The sequence below is a fragment of the Octopus bimaculoides genome, chromosome 14 (genome assembly GCF_046866305.1).
Source record: "Octopus bimaculoides isolate indiv1 chromosome 14, ASM4686630v1, whole genome shotgun sequence".
Taxonomy (NCBI): Eukaryota; Metazoa; Mollusca; class Cephalopoda; order Octopoda; family Octopodidae; genus Octopus; species Octopus bimaculoides.
Window position 1 is genome coordinate 6,008,680 of NC_142941.1, and position 14,450 is coordinate 6,023,129.

Sequence of the window (14,450 nt, forward strand, 5' to 3'; positions counted from 1 at the left end):
ACGTAGCGGCAGACGAAATACCGCTAAGCATTTCGCCCGGCGTGCTAACGATTCTGCCAGCTCGCCGCCTAATGTTATGTATGTGTGTCGTTATTCATTTTTCCACATGTGCACATGTGTGTATATATACGCACGCACGCACGCGCGCGCGCACGCAAACACGCACACACACACACACACACACACACACACACACATATATATATACGCTACATACGTATACACGTACGTAACATATTTCAATATAAAGTTACCGTATTTCTTTTAATCGTATTAGCGTATCAATGACAGTTCAATATATGGTGTTGATAAGAGCCATGCTATTGATATGTAATAATCTCAGCTAAAGTGCCGTAACAGCTTCGATTAAACAGTTTGAAGAACTTCAAGTGAATGAGCTTCCCTTGAAGGCGATCCAATTCCTGTTATCAAAGAATCATTAGGAAAAGCTACAAACTGAAAATCTATTTAGACATGCAAACACCTCGTCAGTTCCAACCCATAGAACAATTCCTCAACAAATTTGTAACAGACTTTAGCATAATGTAACTTTGGGAAAACAACCTTCAGAATAGTTCTTCTCCTTCTGTTACAATATTCCTGGATATTTGGCCAGATTTAACCCTTACGCACCACTTCTTGAAAGTGGTACTCCGTCAGTTACGACGATAAGTGCTCCTGCTGATCCGAACAAAATAATAGCCTGCTCGTGAAATTAACATACAAGTGGCTGAGTACTCCAACTTTGAGACACGCATACCTTCAACGTGCTTCTCAGAGAGATTCAGTGTGATACAAAATGTGACAAGGCAATTAGTATTTAATTGACATTGTAATTTACAATTTGTAATTTTCATCTGTCTTCACGTTCTGAGTTCAAATTCTGCCGAAGTCGACTTTGCCTTTCAACCTTTCGGGGTCGAAAATCAGTACCAAAATTTCAGGCCTTGTACCTAGATTGTAATTTACAATTTGTACACACATCCCATCACAGATGTTTTAGAACCAGCTTTGGACAGATTCGTGGTTTCTGTAGTGGTTTCTGACAGCGTCTGCAACTGTTGTAAAGAAACGACTTTCGAGTTTTGTTCTAATGTATATATTGTTTTCAGTGTTAGTTTATCCTATATATTTAGCTACTGCCAGTAGGAACCTTATTTGATGCATAGAGTAAGTGCGTAGAGGCATGAGACTTCCACTCGTTGTCTTCATGTAATATTTTGCAGTATACGTGCATTATGACACAATGTAGACGATGATGGTATGTAAAATGTATCTATAATTAAAATATCTATTTATATCTGATACAACGAAAGCCCTCACCTTTCTGAAGAATGTCTGGTAGGATACAATCGACTGTAGTCTTTGGCTGATACTTATTGTATCAACTCCAAAGGGTTAAAATGCAAAATTAATTGTTGTAGGATACAAATTCTTAGTATAAAGAGATCCACCAAATATGGAACACACTCGTTATTAAGATTCCTAATTTAAAATCATGTCTTCAAAAGTTAGTGTGCGGTTTCAAATACAATGGAAGGTAGAAACAAATATATTGTTTTATTGTCTCACATTTAAACGGGTTTATATTTTGAAAACATTCAAGTTTTATACCCTAATGGTCCCCTCAATAACACAGTCTGCAAGATATCAATTTTGACTGGTGTCTGAACAATAACCGGCAACGAGTTGATACTGGGTGGGAGATATTAAAATATTAAATGTAGAACTATCTTCAACACATAACAAAAATGCTATGGAAAGAAGTATTGGACTTGTGAGTAGCTTTGTGAACGTGCCATCTTAACTCCTAAATATTACACTGAGCTGGACAGTAATGCCACGCTCAACAAATATCCAGTCCAATCCAGACGTTACACGTCACTTCTCATTGTAGTCTACGTTAATTATGCTGGCAACAATTGAACAGGATTTAATAATAGCTCTTCAACCTTCTTACGATCTACAGCTGCAAATAGAGAGTCATTATGCTGCTACATTCTCATCCGCCCAAACTCTGTAACGGAACAGGATTCGGTGTCAAAAGTTTTACGCTTCCTGTGATTGAAGCCACCAATATGACTGGCTGACCCAGTGGAGAAAATGTTTTCATTTAACGCATCCTCCTTCTACTTTCACATATTCCTCTTCATCGAAAATGCCTCCATTTTCCGTTGTTATTGTCTCTTTAACAGGACGATCAACAAAAGCGAGGGACAGACTTTCATGGTTGCTGGAGTTGAACTGGCAAAACATGTTTGTCTCATGATCAACTGCATGTTGAGTCAAGAAAACATCTTTTCATCGGAGAACTGCAGAGCAAAAAAAGTTGTGTACTCCAGAGATCTTAATAAACAAGATGTTTCTCTCAGAATTACTTCTATTTTATGTTGAACATCAGGTTGGAATTACTAGAAAATATATTAAGAAAATATTTTCGTAAGTCATACCATTAAAATTATCAATAAATAGAATCTCAAAAGTCCCACGCATTGTAAAAGCTAAAGGGATCCAACGTTAAACTAGCATCTGCTTGGCAACAGAAATAATACCAAATCACTTGCAAAAAGGAAGACGTAAAAACTTGCAGTAAGTTAAGTCAGAGTAACAAACAAAAACTGTTCGTACCTATCTAGCAACGGCAAATGACAAGTTCTTGAGATAATACATACATACATATATATATATATATATATATATATATATATATATATATATATATATATATATATATATATAGTATTATCGTATCTGTTGTGTTAAACGGATCCAGTTTTACAAATTTGGGATGTAACAGACTGAATAAAAATAATGATTTCAAATTTTGGCTCAAGGCTAGAAATTTTAAGGGGTGGGTAAGTCCATTCATCAACCTCAGTGTGTGTGTGTGTGTGTGTGTGTGTGTGTGTGTGTGTGTGTGTGTGTGTGTGTGTGTGTGTGTGTGTGAGTGTGTGTGTGTGTGTGTGTGTGTGTGTGAGTGTGTGTGTGTGTGTGTGTGTGTGTGTGTGTGTATACAGACATACGTACATGCATACATATGTGTGTGTGTGTGTGTGTTTAAAAAATGAGACAACAAAACTGTGGAATTTATAGAACATCTATAAAGAGAAAGGTAGTCTTACAGCTGTTTCTGAGATATTAGGGATATCCCTTCATCAGGGACGACATGAGAGAAATAGTAGAGTTTAATATAAGGAGTTATTTTGGAAAAGGATGGATATGGGAAATATAAAGGGAAATAGGAGAGTAAAAATATATGTTGGATGTTACAGTTGTGTCTAGAGTAGAAAAGAACCGTTAACACGATGCTTAGCTGCATTTTGTCCGTCTTTACGTTCTGAGTTTCAATTCCACCGGGGTCAAATTTGCCTTTAATCCTTTCGGAGTCGATAAAATGAGTACCAGTGAAACACTGGGGTCAATGCATTCGACGTATTACCTCCTCCGAATTGATGGCTTTGTGCCGAAATTTGAAACCAGTATCAAACAATTGAAAGTTCATTAAGTGGGAGCTAGGACAAGAATAGAAACGTGGAAGTTGTGTTTTGCTGCAGTTTCAACAACGAACAACAAGTCTCATAAACAACGCGAACAACGATACTAACAATAACAACAATACTAATAGCAGCAACATCGCTCACAATAGGCTCACAACAGTACTAGGAACAACGGCACTGACAACAATACTAACAACACCAGGATCACTCACAACAGTACTAATAAAATACAACATTAACAACAACATCAACATCAACAACAACGACAATAACAACACTCACAACATTACCAACAACAAAATTAGAAGCAACAGCAGCAACACTGGCGATAATACTAACAATAATAACATTAACAACAGCAACATCAACTTTAAGAAGATAAATGTAACAAGGAGGTTCTCCGTGTGATCACTCGACCAGTATGAAATGGCAGTTAAATCTTCCTCAAATAATACGGAAAGAACCAGTGGTTAATATAGTCCTAGATGTGCTGTCTGAAATAAAAAGAAAAAGAATGGGACGGTCTGCTCATTATGGATTCACCTGGGATTAAACAACAGCAACATTAACAACTCGAACTTCGCGACCTGTGGCAACTTGATCAAATACGATATTGAATATACTTACATGGGTACAAGACTTTTTATTCTTTTCTACTCTCGGCGCAAGGCCCGAAATTTTGGTGGAGGGGCACCAGTCGATTAGATCGATCCCAGTACGCAACTGGTACTTAATTTAATTTATCGACCCCGAAAAGACGAAAGGCAAAGTTTGACATCGGAATTTGAGCTCAGAACGTAAAGACAGACGAAATAGCGCTAAGCATTTCGCCCGGTGTGCTAACGTTTCTGCCAGTTCGCCGCCTTAGGGCACAATGCTTAAAGGAGGGAACAGTCGATAATGTCAACTCTAATACGTATTTACTGGTGATTTATTTTATTTAACCTGAGTAAATAAATGACAACTTTGAGCTCAGAACATAAAGGGCCGTTACTGAATAATTTACTGCTGGGCATTTTGTCCAACGTTCTATAAAATTCTCTCGAACCAAGAAGATATTACCAACAATATTAATAACGGTTTCAAGTCTTGGCACAAAGCCAGTAATTTTTTAGGGCAGTGGTAAGTCGATTACAGCGACCTCAATACTTGACCGGCATCTATTCTATCGACCCCGAAAGAATGAAAAGTAAAGTCAACCGTGGCAGAATTTGAACTCAGAACATAAAGACAGACAAAATACCGCTGAGCATGTTGCCCGGTGTGCTAATGATTCTGCCAGCTCACTGCCTTACTAACGCTGTTAATAACGAACATAAATTAATAACAACAACAACAACAACTGCACAACAGCAAGAATAACGCATTCACAAAGTAAGTTAGTTCTGCTGGAGATAGCAGCCAAATCTCCCTCTGTTTCACAACCTAGCGTGTGTAAGCGTTCAGGGTTGTACTTGATGATGTGGTGTTGCTTATGCAAAAGCAAGTTGGAAGGAGAGCGAACGAGAGGACGTCCTCGACTATAAACCTCCGCGATCTTAGTTGTCCTGGGTCTAAACGCCAGCAATGACTTCCAGGTTAGGTACAAGACCAGCTGTAATGAGGGGGGGAGGTCATTCGATTATATTGATGCAAGTACTTGAACAGCTCTTTATTTTATCAAACCCGAATGGAGAAAAGCAAAGTTGACCTCGTTAGGATTTCGACTCGGAATGCAAATAGGGCGAAAAAGATACTGTGAGGTATTTCGCAGCATAAACGGTTCTGTCAATCCATCATCCAACAAAACAATAATATTTACAATAAAAACCGTAGCAGTAACAAAACGAATAACAGCACCAAGATGAAGATGGAACCGGTATGTATACTTTCACCCCGTCGATTCTCGTAAATAATGGAAACAAACATTGATATAATATGTCAGGTGAACACCCTGGATAATGAGTCCTAGATACACAATGCCAGATGGACACGTTAAATAATATAGTCCTAGACACACGATGCAGGAAAGACACGTTAGATAATGTAGTCCTGTCAGGTAGACACAATCGATAATGTAGTCCTAGATGCACTATGTGAGATGTACTGATTGGGTGACGTAGCCCAAGATATACAGCCTGAGACGCACATATTACACAATGTAGTTCTAGAAACACCATGCCAGGTAAACACATTGGATATGGTTTTCTTATAAATGTAGAGGTGCGCGGCTTCGTGCTAAATATTTTCGTTTCGATTCCTTGACCAGACGATGAGTTGAGCTCTGAAGCAAACCACATCCTTTTATGCTGCTCCTGTTCAATCAACTGACAAAAATGAGTGATCCCGACTCGTCCCCCGTCCAAGGATGGAGAATATACATACCACATGATCCTGGTAATAGACCTTATCAGCCTATAGCGTGCGAAGAACCTTTGCTCTTTTATTTCTTTTATTCCCATATATACTTTGCCTGTAGAACACATTGCATAATGTATTCCTAGATACATTGTCCGAAACAAAACAAAAGGGATGGTCGATGCTTTTCAGCGAAACAGGTCTAGTTACCGTACGGACGAACGCTAACGTGAAGTTATACAACAATCATAACTCAAGTTGCGGCTAGGGGAGCTTCTACATGATAGCTATACATGCTGGATATAGCAGCTGAATTTCTTTTAAGACATGTCTTACAGTGTCCAAAATTACGCAAGAGCATTTATGCTGTAAAACTTTATGGAATAAAGTCATATTGGATACATTGAGCTATTGGAGAAAGGTGAGATAGTCGTAGCATTGAGCGCTTTTAACTGTATGCCGACCAATGACGAGACTATAACAATAACAACAACATCAGCACAAAACTGTTCTTTTCATTGAGAGAGAGTTGTAAGGTAATTCTATCGTCAGACTCTTAATGACAGTTAAAGCTGTAACGAGATGCACAGAGCACGAAAGGGGATTATATACGTTGAGAGAGATATACACAAAACCGATGGTAATTGCAAACTGATGTACACACGATTATCGTTATTAAAGGCAGATGTGTGTGTGTGTTGTATTTATATATATATATATATATATATATATATATATATATATATATATATATATATATATAAATATATATATATATATATATATATATATATATATATATATATATATAATATATATATATATATATATATATATATATATATATATATATATATATATATATATATATATATATATATATATATATATATATATATATATATATTCTTTTATTCTTTTATTCATTTATGTGTTTCGGTCATCTGATTACGATCATGCGCTGAAGCACCGTCTTTAGACGAAGAAATTGACCCCAGGATTTATTCTTTGTGAGCCTAGTACTTATTCTATCGGTATCTTTCGCCGAACCGCTATCTTATGGGAATGTAAACACACCAACATCGGTTGTCAAGCGATGGTGGGGGAACAAACTCATACACACACGCACGCACACACACACACACACACACACACACATATATATATATATATATATATATATATATATATATATATATATATATATATATATCACCAACGGTATATACAAAATAGATGTACACACTACCATTGTTAATGCCAGAGGAACAGCTAGTGAAGCATTAGAGCAATGCCTACAACCGTACCGTAACTAGAGTATATAGGAAATATGAGTCTAGACTATCACATAGCACTTTGAATGATACTAGTCAAAGCTTGATGTTAGCCCTGTACTCAGTAGAAGTATCGTACTTCTGGGGAAGTTGGATCCCAACGAGTAGTTTGGCTCAGTATCTACATATCACGTACCTGCTTGATCAGGCTTTACTTGGGGGTCACATAGTTTAAAACTATCTAACATCAGTATGAACGTACACGGGAGCCTATCTGTAGTCGCGTGAACTGCTAGAAATGGCAACCAACTTTTATCAAATCAATCCGCTTCTGTTTTAAGAAAGACAGTACTGACGAGTATAATAGTTGAAGTAGTATAGGATATAGCATGCGGAAAAGAAGTTTGCTTGGTGATGACTGGAAGAACTAAACTACAGCAACAATATCCTACGTTACCAAAGCTGAACATAAAAGCAAGATCTTCACTTCCTGCGACAATAGCAACAATACATCTGACATGAACATGGGCCAGGAGAACTAATAGCAAAATCTCCTAGAAATTTCAGACTGCCATTTTAAAAGAAGTCATATTGGATCACGTATTTCTATTGAGATGATGCGTGATGTAAAATAGAGGTTGGACATGTCCAGAAAGCCTTTCCTTATAATTCTGCTCTGAGATTAAACAACAGCCACAATGCAAAATCTGACGAAACAATGATGGATTGTGTCTGGAAGAAATAGCAGCTACATCTTCTTCAAATTACACGATACTGTCTTAAACATTGACTGATGGGTAGCCCTAGATGCAATGAGCCTGTTTAATGATGACGAGATAGAAATAGCTGGGACGTGTTTGATGATAAATCTACTGGATCAGATCTGATCTGGATACCAACATCAACAACAACAACAACAACAAGAATAGCGACAAGGGCAACAAAACCAAGTCCAATGAGTCGTTCGGCCCGTTAGAAATAGCAGTCAAACATCACTCAAATCGGATCCAATGATCTTAAAATGGAAAGAAGACATGGAAGCATATTCGATAACGTTGTCATGACAACGACAACCAGTAAGGAGATAAGGCACGGCTACATAGTATCACAGCAATGAATACAAGAAATCTAAAAGAATGTTTCACCTACCTTGAGTGTGTATGTGTATGTGTATGTGTATGTGTATGTGTTTGTATGTGCGCGCACGCGTGCGTGTTGTGTTTGTGTGTGTCTGTGTATGTGTGCGTGTTTGTTTGTATGTTTAAGGATACGTGTATGAAATTATGTGTGTGTGTGTCTGTGAATGTATATCGTCTTTTTTTCCGATTCTTTGATTATTTTTCTGAATTTTCTTTTCTTTTGAAAACTTCCTCCTCGACTGTCATAAATTATAACAAGAGTTCCATGAACCGCACTGCCTAAGTACAGTCTATAGAATAGTCAAAGAAAGATCATATTAAATGTTTTAAAAAAATAATAATACAAACACCCAATGACCCCAACCCAAACAAAAAACAACAATAATAATAATAATAATAATAATAATAATAATAATAATAATAATAATAGTAATAATAATAATAATAATAATAATAATAATAATAATAATAATAATAATAATGGTAGCTCTACAGAAAACAGGGAAGTAGGGTAGAAACAGCACAGCAAAATCCTTTTTTCCGAATTCTTCAATGATCCGAAAAACAAAATGTTTGTCCCAAGCAACTGAGTTGAATGATAGGTTGTGGTGAGTGTTTGGGTTTGCAACAAACTTTTTATCGTGTGATACTCTGGGGGTGAATGTTTAATGTAATAAACACTGTTGTGCAAATAAACAAGTTTGGCAAGAGAAAGTCTGCGATTAGTATTTTGTACGTTAAGCAATTATGCGATACGATGTGGTGATAACTTCAAATGACACTTGGAGTGAACGGCGTCAAAATTGAAATGGCGACTGTGCTGGAATGGAAGCTCCAACAGCAACAAGAACAACAACAACAGACAGACAGAGAAAGACGAACAGCGACAGCTGCAGTTGCAGCAGCAGCAGCAGCAGCAGCAGCAGAAGTGACAGCAACTGCAACAACGACAAGAACAGAAGCGGCAGCAATAATTCCAACAACAATAACACCAAAAACAACAACAGTATATGGAGCAGCCCCAACAAGAGAAGTAGTAGCAGTCACAGCATCGAATATACAGTAGCAGCAGCGGCGGCGGCGGCTTCAGTAGCAGAAGCAACTGAACTACCGAAACAACAACAATAACAACGGGACTGTCTTCAACCGGTGTAGGTGCAATGACAGTAATAAAAACAAGAGACAGCAATAACAACAACATGAATATGAAAGAAATCAACAACTGCAGCAGTTCAGGGAAAAAAGAACAGCACTGATTCGGCAGCATTAAAAGTAGAATGGACAGCAGCATCGAGGAATATGATGTGTGTGTGTGTGTGTGTGTGTGTGTGTGTGTGTGTGTGTGTGTGTGTGTGTGTGTATCCACCTACATAAATGCATTTATATATAATATGAATGTATATGTATATGCATTCAGATATATATGTGTGTGTGTGTGAATGCACATACATATACATTTATATGATATATATAAATGCATGTATGTACATATATATATATATATATATATATATATATATACATATGCGGGGGATTCATATACGTATATATATATATATATATATATATATATATATATATATACATGTATATATATGTGTGTGTGTGTGTGTGTGTATGTATGTATGTATATATGTATATATATATATATAATTTATATGTGCATATATATATATACATACATATTTTGCATAAATGCATGTTTTATATATATATATATATATATACATATATATATACATATATACATATATATATATATATATATATATATATATATATATATATATATATATATATATATATATGTATATATGTTTGTATGTATGTATATATGTTTGTATGTATGTATATATATATATATATATATATATATATATATCTGTAAAAATATGTGACACTTATTCGGTAGCCATGATAAAACTCCGAGTTTCGGATGCCGGGGTGGGAACCCACGCCAACATCTCTTCAGTTATCCGGCCATTGAAAATTCCTGTATATGTATGTACTTATGTGTGTTTTTGTGTCTGAGTTTGTCCTCCACCATCGCTTGTATATGTATATATATATATATATATATATATATATATATATATATATATATATATATATATATATATATATATATATATATATATATATATATATATAATCTTCTGGACAGCATGTTCATAGATATATGGTTCGGCTCTTTAAAAAATGCCCCACTCAGCACCAAATGGCCACAAGTTTGCATATACTTAGATGTGTGTGTGGGGGGGGGGGGGGTTAGTTAATTACATACATATAAAACTATATTCATGTGAAGATACATACATACATGCATACATGTGCTGTCACTTTGTCATTAACTGCGACCATGCTGGAACGCGTCTGCCGAAGATTTTATAAATGGCAATATTTTATTCTGTTGTGTAAGTATTTCATTTATCCGTTTTTCAGCAATGCAGAACGCAACGGGATATACAAGCTTACAGCTTACACAACGCAAGTTTTAGACAAACACACGCGTGCGCGCGCGCGCAATTGAGACTTTTTGTTAGGTGAGGTAGTTATGGACGTCCTAGATTATTGTCCCAACTATATGGTTCCGGGTTCAGTCCCACTGCGTGGCACCTTGGACTTTATTGCTGTTTCGAGGGTGACTCGGGAAGAGATTTCGTTGCAAAAATTCCACAACACTTGTACCAGGACAATGCGGCAATTAAAAAAATGTATCTCCTGGAAACATCTCAAAATTTCCAGAATGCATTTCGTATGTACATGTGTGTGTGTGTATGTATGTATGTATGTATGTATGTATGTATGTATGTATGTATGTATGCATGCATGTATGTATGTATGTATGTATGTATGTATGCATGTATGTATGTATGTATGTATGTATGTATGCATGCATGTATGCATGTATGTATGTATGTATGTATGTATGCATGTATGTATGTATGTATGTATGTATGTATGCATGTATGCATGCATGTATGTATGTATGTATGTATGTATGTATGCATGTATGTATGTATGTATGTATGTATGTATGCATGCATGTATGTATGTATGTATGTATGTATGTATGTATGTATGCATGTATGTATGTATGTATGTATGTATGCATGTATGCATGCATGTATGTATGTATGTATGTATGTATGTATGTATGTATTTATGTGTATATATAGTCAGGTATTTATGAATTGAAGTTAGGAGAACTCATCACTAACGTAAATTTATTGTGAATATCAATTACTGCCATTTTACATTTTCTTATAGAAATTTTGAAACCCGAGGGCAAGTATCTGATTGAGGGGGCTGGTGGTGAGACGCCATTGCTTTAGGGTGGTACAGACTCTACTGCTTTAGGGTGATATCTGTCTGTATTGATCCACCTGTCGGATATGTCATCACCAGATACATCCGACAGATTTCAAACCAGCTCGAGATTTACACAAAACTCCCAAATCATTGTAAAACTGCAAAAAAAAAAAAACTGATGACAAACTAGATTCACGTTTACGCCGCTCTCCTCTGTTTTCTCCTATCATGTTTAACATTGAACACAAACTCTTTTAATGCATTGTAATAAACTATTCTCCACTATTTGCAATCCAGTTGTGTATATATTCGAATTTGACAAAATCGATTTCTGTTTCTGTTTGTAACGGTAACGAGGTCTCAAGCTGGTTGCTTGAATATGAAACCAAATTACTCCTTCATCTAAATCAACACCACGTTTTCAAAACTTCACTGGCGGAAATGCCGTCTTTGTTGAAATTATCGACTTCCAAAGCATAAATATAAGTACTTTGCACGCATGATCTAGTAACTGATTATTATATAAGAGACTTATATTGAGTTCAGGTGTCATGTCCATGAAATAAATAAATAGAAAAAGGATAACAAAGAAATCATTTCTAATTAGAGAGAATTACAGTTCGATTTGCATCAGGTTTTAACTTCTAAGTAAGACTTCGTTTCTTCCAAACGATAATGAGAATTACCAAGCTATTCACTTGTTTTGAATAAACTATTTATAATCTCGTCATCCTACACAACATTTGTATTATTTTTTATTGTATTAATTCTAAAATCGGAACATGGATAAGATTTTATGTATTTTTAATCATGGTTACTTGTTGCCTGATGTAATTTTGTGGAAGAATATAAACATGATGGGAGGGTTTTACTCTTATTCTTTATTTAAAGGTTGGCTTAAGTTCGTGAATCACTTCTGTTGTCATATGGTAGGACCATAGACTTTAACTGCAAACGTTAGGCGTTTAACAATTTATTGAGGTTCTATGAAAGATGTTTCACAAGTGCTGTATCAACATTAAAAAGCACATCAGCATTAAATGTTGCCCTATTCAGTGTTATTGTCTTGAATCTATTGTGATTGAACAATTCCCTACTGGTACGAAATTCAAATCTCTTTCATTATCAAACATAACTGAGAAATAAAGAGCAAAACCTGTAGGGTTTTGTATTATTACTCACATCGAAACATTCAGTTCATTACTCACCTGACATTACTTCAATTCATGAAAAGAAATAATAACATTTAGTATGTTATCAAGTACCTTGAATTTTGTAGGACTCTCCATAGACTCCCTTCAGATATTGAATGTTTCCATCAGGCTCGTAAAACACTGAACAATTTCTGAATTCTCTTCCGTATCTTTTCTATAGATGGTCTCTTAGATTATGCCAAATCGGTCGCTTCTCTGCCTGACCTAAAGTCACATAAAGATTCATTCATGGTAAATGTTTTCTGATGGCTGAGTAATCAATCTGTTCTGGATAAGACGGGCCAGGATTTTACTGGAAATGTCACAAATCAGTATGTTACATTTGTATTTAAAAATTTATTTGGTGAGGCCTATAGAGCCAGAATAGTGAAAAGGTTTCAAAAGTTTATGACTCAATCACCAACTTCCATTTCTCAGATCGAGATAGTATTCTGTTGCTTTACGGTTTTGGACGTCAAATTCATTAAAAAGAAAAGTAGATGTAATAGAATTCTTTCAGAAAAATTATACTAACAAAGATTTGATTAAAAGCAAAATTACACTATCTATTGCCAAGGAACACTATACGATGTTCACCTCTTTCTTCTTTCCTTTCGAGAACAGATACTTCTTGGTCAATTTTCTTAGGTAAGAGAACAGCTGCTCGCTGGACAACTGCCGCTGGATAACTGCCCCTTGACGCTTTCGCCACTCTTGTCCAGATAATTGTTCCCTAACATTTATTAATTATTCTTATTATCAATTATACAATTATTAATTATTGCCACGAGTAATCATTGTATTTCAGTATAGCACACTCTTAGCAAAATCATTGGTATAATTATAATGGCATCAGAATAGCGTTCACATTATTGATAATCCTTCTTATTAAGTGACAGAGAAAAAATGAAAATAAAAACACTTTAATAACGCTATTAGTTTAGATTTAAACACTCGTAATTGTGTTTTTACCTTATTTGTTATTAATTCCGGGTGCATGGTGAGTATCCGTTAGTCTCGACAGATTATGGATCTGCGCCTTAGATTGGATTGGTGTTGCAGCATCGCTTGTAAGTGATATCCAATGCATGAGTGACAGTCACGGCTGCAACGTTCGCGAATGTGGTTGGTCGGTTGGTCGTTTGTTCGTGGTTCGGTCTTCCTGCCTCTCCATCTGTCCTCTGATGTCTGACGAATGTGATCTTTTCCTTCCATCAGAGCGGTACTCAGCGTCTGTCTCCAGAAGAAACGTATCAAATACATACTGCAGCATGACAGCGAAGTAGATGTTGAAAAGGAAAGGAGCAAGCACGCGTCCCTGTTTTACCCCACGTCGAACATCAAATGTTTCGGAGGTGTTTCCGTTGAATTGTACGGTGGCGTTCATGTACAAATGGAAAAACTCAAAGATGCGGAACAGTCGAGGAGGACACCCAATCTTCCCAATTCCTGGTAACTGATTCTGTATATTTAGATATTCAGATGCAATTATATCTTAGAATTTAATCCTATAAAATCTGCTCTCTAAAAATCTCCCCTTGTTCTTCAAAATATCTAGGTATTGTCCTTATTGCTTATTTATTGTTCTGGTTACGTAGTAGTAGTAGTAGTAGTAGTAGTAGTAGTAGTAGTAGTAGTAGTAGTAGTAGTAGTAGTGGTGGTGGTGGTCGTCGTGGTGGTCGTGGTGGTCGTGGTGGT

At 36.1% G+C, this 14,450-nt stretch overlaps 1 protein-coding gene across 1 annotated transcript in view; it reads right to left on the reverse strand.

Annotated features, from left to right (window-relative positions):
• LOC106876630 (growth hormone secretagogue receptor type 1) overlaps window positions 1–9,200 on the reverse strand; it is a 34,512-nt gene extending 25,312 nt beyond the window's left edge. Inside the window, exon 1 of the mRNA XM_014925244.3 lies at window positions 8,258–9,200. The gene's annotated coding sequence lies outside the window, so the exon portion shown is untranslated. The remainder of the gene's footprint in view (window positions 1–8,257) is intronic.
• Between the last annotated feature and the right edge of the window lie 5,250 nt (window positions 9,201–14,450).